This window comes from Cyprinus carpio, chromosome B10, assembly GCF_018340385.1.
Source record: "Cyprinus carpio isolate SPL01 chromosome B10, ASM1834038v1, whole genome shotgun sequence".
Classification (NCBI taxonomy): Eukaryota; Metazoa; Chordata; class Actinopteri; order Cypriniformes; family Cyprinidae; genus Cyprinus; species Cyprinus carpio.
The window spans coordinates 106,757-114,426 of record NC_056606.1 but is presented as its reverse complement, the minus strand read 5'-3'; the positions used below and the strand labels follow the sequence as shown (position 1 = coordinate 114,426).

At 37.3% G+C, this 7,670-nt stretch overlaps 1 pseudogene; it reads right to left on the bottom strand.

Annotated features, from left to right (window-relative positions):
• Positions 1 to 1,249: 1,249 nt before the first annotated feature.
• Positions 1,250 to 7,398, bottom strand: LOC122138580 (annotated as a pseudogene).
• Positions 7,399 to 7,670: the final 272 nt, after the last annotated feature.

Sequence of the window (7,670 nt, the reverse complement as noted above, 5' to 3'; positions counted from 1 at the left end):
TTTTTCCAGACATCTTGGATCTGTTGTATATTATCAGTATATAATTTTCTATAACTGATTAATAACAAACCTTTTATTTATTTGTTTGATGCATAAAAAGGTCCTTGACCTCATTAATTTCAGAGAAGCAACTGTTTATCTTACTAGAGAGATTCCTGTATCTGGATATTGCTCTTCGGCTGTTGTGGATCATCGTTTACTGTCAGTTACTTGATCCAAGTACTTTTAATTGTTTCAGCCCTGACATAAAGGTTGCTGACAACTGTATTACTTAACTTTTTAATTTACTTCATGTTAAAAGACTAAAACATAATGTAGTTATAAGTAAGGGATAGCGCACATCCAGCTGATTGTTATTGAAGAGTACATGGCTATTTGCCACATAATTAGATAGAAAATATTGATTTGAGTTGAAATATTTTATTAGCTCTTTAAACACATAGAAAAACAGCTCATAACAAATGGCTTTGTGCCTAGAGAAAGTTCATATAAGATGGACATTTAAGGTATAATGCAGAGTCATATCACTTATTTACACATTTTTCCTCCACATAATGATGAGGACCTAAAATGTTATTTGAGAAGAAAGTATTTTAAAATCTTACCCATTTATTATCTTAAATTGGTGGTAACAACACACAGCTGGTCTGGCAACAAGATGAACACCTTAACAATATAATTAGAGCTACTATTAATACTTAAGTACTACTGTATATCATATACTTATATAATATAATAATTCATTTGACAGTAAATACAGTCAACAACTGGGGTGCAAAATCATAGCAGTTGTTTGAATGAAACGAGACAGAGGTTGTGTGATATAAGAGATATGAAAGAAGCGGCGGCCTCAAATACCCGGAAGACGGGGAAGAGCAGTGTGTTATTCAACTAATGATGAATAACACACCGCAACGGTTGTTATTGGTCTGAATAACACACCTTAGAATGTCACAACTGGACTAATCAGAATCAAGTATTCCAGAGAGCCGTGTAATAATAAATATACATTGTAATATAGGTTATTACTAACAATGGAGCTGCTGAACTATTTTGCACATTGTGGTGAACTAGACAGACAGCCTTAATTCATGCATATATGGAACAGGCTCGTCTTTTTTTATGGATAAGGGTCTTTTGTGCATGCATGCATAGTTTAAATGTCTTCAGGGTGCATTCCATGTGTTGTCTTGCCTGTTATCGAGCAGAGGTGTTTTTGTCAGCATTCAGAGCATGCATAAAGTTTGTGTCAGTTGGACACAGCTTCTCTCAGTCTATCATTAGCAAAGTTTATACAATTTATTTCAAAAAATGCTTTTAGAATAAAAACATCAACATCATTATCTACTTCAATCTCATTGTGGTAGTTCTTCACTGGGGAGATGCAGTTCATTGGCACCCCCATCATCTCGCTGCACAAATGCATCTAAAAAATAGAGATGTTTCAACAAATACCAGACCCAAGTCAGCATTAAAACATGGTAGTTCCAAGAATTAAAGCTACATACCAGGACATCAAATGGTCATGATATTACCATTCTGTTTTGACACTCTTGCTAGTGTATACCTTCTTTAGTCATCATACACCAGTGGACATGCTTCATCCACTTTAGCTCATGATGATCACTTTGAGGAATCCCTACAGTGATTGCATAGAAGCCTGAGTGTTATATCTTTGTATTATCAATATGAGAAATAAATGAATAAAACAAACAACCAAACAAACAAACAAAAACACACAACCACAAACAACAACAAAACTCTTTTTGCAAAATAGTAGGATGACAAAATATATATTTCTGTATTTCAGATTTACCTCTTGCAAAAAAATATTTCTTGGTTAGAACTTATGCCTGCTGAGGAACCACAAAAGAAAATAAATAAATAAAATAAATACACTAATAAACAGATACTGTTGAGATCAAAAAGTACATACATCATGCAGAATCTGCAAAATGTGAATTATTTTATCAAAATAAGAGGGATCATACAAAATGCATATTATTTTTTATTTAGTACTGAGCTGGAATAAGATATTTCACATAAAAGACATAGGGCCCTACTCGATACACACCCGTCGCAAGGCGTGGCGCAAGTGTTTTGCTAGTTTTACAGCTAGGCCTGACGCCGTTCGCATTTTCCTGTCCCTGCCCACGCATTGTTTAAACATAGGTCAATTGCATTTGCGCCAATTTTGTGCTTCCATTGTGTGCGGTTCTAAAACAAAGAGGTTTTGGGTCAGGTGATTGTGTTGGCCTATTTTAAAATCTTACCCATTTATTATCTTAAATTGGTGTACAACACAGCTGGTCTGGCAAAAAAACTAAACACTTTAACAATATAATTACAGCTATTAAAAAAACTAAAGTACTACCATATATCATATACTTATATATTATAATAATTCATTTGACAGTAAATACAGTCAACAACTGGGGTGCAAAATGATAGCAGTTGTTGGAATGAAACCGAGAGAGAGAGGTTGTGTGATATAAGAGATATGAAAGAAGCGGCGGCCTCAAATACCCGGAAGAGCAGTGTGTTATTCAACTAATGATGAATAACACACCGTGACAGTTGTTATTGGGGAATAACACACCTTAGAATGTCACAACTGACTAATCAGAATCAAGTATTCCAGAGAGCCGTGTAATAATAAATATACATCGTAATATATGTTATTACTAACAATGAAGCTGCTGAACATTTTGCACATTTGGTGAACTAGAGAGACAGCCTTAATTCATGCATATTATGGAAACAGGTCTTTTTTTATGGATAAGGTCTTTTGTGCATGCATGCATAGTTAAATGTCTTCAGGGTGCATTCCATGTGTTGTCTTGCCCTGTTATCGAGCAGAGGTGGTTTTGTCAGCATTCAGAGCATGCATAAGTTTTTGTGTTAGTTGGACGCAGCTTCTCTCAGTCTATCATTAGCAAAGTTTTCAATTTGGTCAAATCTTTTAGAATCAAAACATCAACTCATTATCTACTTCAATCTCATTGTGGCAGTTCTTCACTGGGAAGATGCAGTTCATTGGCACCCCAATCATCTCACTGCACAAATGCATCTAAAAAATAGAGATGTGTCAAACAAATTTCAGACCAAGTCAGCATTAAAAACATGGTAGTTCCAAGAATTAAAGTACATATAGGACATCAAATGGCCCCCAGAATGATTTACCTTCTGTTTGCTAGTGTATACCTTCTTTAGGTCATCATTCACCAGTGGACATGCTTCATCCACTTTAGTCATGATGATCACTTGAGGAATCCCTACAGTGATTGCATAGAAGCAGTGTTATCTTTGTATTATCAAGATGAGAATAAATGAAACAAACAAACAAACAAACAAACACACACACACACAAACAGACAAACAACAACAAAACTCTTTTGCAAAATAGTTAGGATGACAAAAATATACATTTCTATATTTCAGATTTACTCTTCAAAAAAAAAAAAATTCTTGGTTAGAATTATGCTGCTAGGAACCACAAAGAAAAATAAAATAAATAAATAAATAAATAAATAAACAGATACTGCTGAGGTCAAAAGTTTACATACACCATGCAGAATCTGCAAAATGTGAATTATTTTATCAAAATAAGAGGGATCTTACAAAATGCATCTTATTTTTTATCTAGTACTGAGCTGAATAAGATATTTCGCATAAAAGACATAGGGCCCTACACCCGGCGCAAGGCGTGGCGCAAGTGTTTTTGCTAGTTCCTGTCCTGCACTGCATTGTTTAAATAGCAATTGCATTTGTGGCTATTTGTGCGCCCATGGGCATGCTGGTCTAAAAAAAGAGGTGTGTTCAGGTGAATTGTTGGCGCGTTGCTATTTTGAGGAACTGAAAATAGGACCAGCTCAACTGATTGTGTAGGCTACATAAATATAAAAATGTCATACATGTCATAATGAATAATTGTGTGTATCAGGATTAGCCTACCTATTTGCTCACACATGAGCAGATCCATTTGCTCTTTGGAGACACGTTCAGTCTGTGCACCTTAAAATTCCAAATAAATAGCGAATCCACCATGGTGCTAGCGCAACTTGCTCTTAAAGGGAATGGGAGGTGAGACTCTGATTGGTTCATTGCACGTTATGCCCCAAAACACACCCATTACTCATTAAGAGAATAGGCACAACCCTTTTAGACCATGCGTCGGGCAAGCTGACCATTTTTCCCGTCATTATACTAGCAAAAGTGGATTCGGAATTGCCTAACTGCACCTGCACTGTGGGCTTTACACTATGTTTTAATGGTGCCATAGAATGCATTGTAGTCCGCAAGAGAAAATAATAGTTGAAATGGGTTAAAACTTTTTGAATTTGAAGATGAGTGTATATTAAATTTATTTTGTCTTCTTGGAAACATGTAATTATCTTCTGTAACTTCTGAAAGGCAGTACTAAAAAAAAAAAAAAACACAATGAACAAAATTATAAACGCAAGACTTTTGTTTTTTGCCCCCATTTTTCAGGAGCTGAACTCATTTTCTATGTACACAAAAGGCCTATTTCTCTCAAATATTGTTCACAAATCTGTCTAAATCTGTGTTAGTGAGCACTTCTCCTTTGCCGAGATAATCCATCCACCTCACGGGTGTGGCATATCAAGATGCTGATTAGACAGCACGATTATTGCACAGGTGTGCCTTAGGCTGGCCACAATAAAAGCCCACTCTAAAATGTGCAGTTTTACTGTATTGCGGGGTCCGAAAACCAGTCATTATCTGGTGTGACCAACATTTGCCTCACGCAGTGCAACACATCTCCTTCACATAGAGTTGATCAGGTTGTTGATTGTGGTCTGTGGAATGTTGGTCCACTCCTCTTCAATAGCTGGTGAAGTTTGCTGGATATTGGCAGGAACTGGAACATGCTGTCGTATACGCCAGTCCAGAGCATGCTCAATGGGTGCTCAATGGGTGACATGTCCGGTGAGTATGCTGGCCATGCAAGAACTGGGATGTTTTCAGCTTCCAGGAATTGTGTACAGATCCTTGCAACATGGGGCCTTGCATTATCATGCTGCAACATGAGGTAATGGTCATGGATGAAAAATGCCATCAATAACATGCACCTGTGGTCTCGGTATCTCTGTGCATTCAAAATGCCATCAATAACATGTACCTGTGTTCGTTGTCCATGACATATGCCTGCCCATACCATAACCTCACTGCCACCATGGGCCACTCGATCCACAACGTTGTCATCAGCAAACCGCTCATCCACATGACGCCATACACGCTGTCTGACATCTGCCCTGTACAGTGAAAACCGGGATTCATCTGTGTAGAGAACAACTCTGCAAAGTGCCAGATGCCATCGAAGACGCCACTCAAGTCGGTTACAATGATGAACTGCAGTCAGGTCGAGACCCCGATGAGGACGACGAGCATGCAGATGAGCTTCACTGAGATGGTTTCCGACAGTTTGTGCAGAAATTCTTTGGTTATGTAAACTGATTGCTTGCAGCAGCTGTCTGGGTGGCTGGTCTCAGATGATCTTGGAGGTGAAGATGCTGGATGTGGAGGTCTTGGGCTGGTGTATTTACACGTGGTCTGTAGTTGTAAGATGGGTTGGATGTACTGACAAATTTTCTGAAAAGCCTTTGGAGACGGCTTATGGTAGAGAAATGAACATTCAATTCACGGGCAACAGCTCTGGTGGACATTCCTGCTGTCTGCATGCCAATTGCACGCTCCCTCAAAACTTGCAACATCTGTGGCATTGTGCTGTGTGATAAAACTGCACATTTTTTAGAGTGGCTTTTATTGTGGCCAGCCTAAGGCACACCTGTGCAGTATTCATGCTGTCTAATCAGCATTTTGATATGTCACACCTGTGAGGTGGATAGATTATCTCGGCAAAAGGAGAAGTGCTTACTAAACACAGATTTAGACAGATTTGTGAACAATATTTGAGAAAAATAGGCCTTTTGTGTACATAGAAAAAAAATCTTAGATTTTTGAGTTCAGCTCATGAAAAATGGGGGCAAAAATAAAAGTGTGTTGCGTTTATAATTTTGTTCAGTGTGTGTGTGTGTGTATATACGCACCACGTGCGGTCCCATTATGTGTGTCTATTTAAGTGCAGTAACTGGTGTCTCATGTTGTCAGATCGTTGTGGTTCTTCCCTGTGTTCTGTCTGTTCTCCTGGCTGTCTTGGATCGTGGATTCCCCTGTTGTTCTTCGTAGAGTCTTCTTGTTCCCCTCACCTGAATCACGAGCACCTTCACCAGATACAGCACTGGATCACCAAGGATCATCACTGTTGTCCACCGAGGTCCCTGCGTCACACACCATCTGAGCTTCCCCTTGGTTTCAGTGTCTGTGTTGTCTGTTTGTTGACCATATTATATCTTGTCATTAAAGCGCCTTACACTCACATCCATCACCTAATCCTTTACAGATTTAAATTTCACCTTGGTATTTGGGGTACAGTAGATTGTAACTACACACTCCTCAAAATGAAAACAAAAGTTATGTATTCATATGCCAGTCTCACTTTTATCACTGATTCTTTTGCGGATGATCCTCAATTTGTCAACAAGTCGATCACTTGCATATTGTATTGTATTTGCATCCACAACGTAAACCAGGCAGAAAGCCTGATCAGACAGTAAAGGGTCACTGATGTAATCTTCACTCTTGTCACTGAGTGGCCCCCCCTTCTTTAAACTAAGATTTAAAATGGAGACAGACAATCTGGAAAATATCAAATGAACAAACCCTTTTTTTAATTATTATTTTTTTTTTTTACTTTTTTTTTTTTTTTTGCAACATGGTTTATTTATTTGTACTCATCCTTCACATGTCCGTATATGGCATTGATATCTTCTGGCTGAGACCCCTCCAATACATCAGGTTCTAAACCCATTATATCAGTCAAGACAAAAGGCAAATCATCATCTGCACCTCTGACTCTGTGTGATTTCAACTACGAAACAATATAGAAAAAAAGCAAACCATAAATAAATGTACACATAGCCAAAACGCCCATAATGAAAGCATGTTATATATGTGCATTATTATTTGAAAATAATACTTACACTTTTTGTAAAACTTTTGTCACTACTTTGATCAACTAGTGCTTCACTTGTGATTCGTCCTCGGAAGGTGTTGTTGACAGAATTTATAAAACTAGACTTCCCTGCTCCGACTTGTCCAGCTATCAGGATCTTGATGTTCTGTACATCTGGAAGACTCACAGAGAACTCTTCTAGATGTTTCTTCAGCACTTCCTTCTGTCTGTGCCTGCACAAGAAACACAAATAAACAAAATAAAACAACAAAGAAATAATAAATATTGTTCATCATTATTGTCCACCCAACCATGAATAGTATTTAATGAACTTACCCCCAGTCAAATTTCCTCCATGGTGTTTTCAATTATATATATATATATATATATATACATATATATATATATATAGATATACAGTATATGTATATCTATATATATATATATACACACACACACACACACACACACACAAACACACACACACACATATATATATATATATATATATATATAGAGAGAGAGAGAGAGAGATAGAGCGAGAGAGGTTTAACAAGCACTTCATTACCCTATAAAACTTACATCACTTTTCAATAAATAAAAAGTACAATTAACAACCTCAAAAATTCATTAC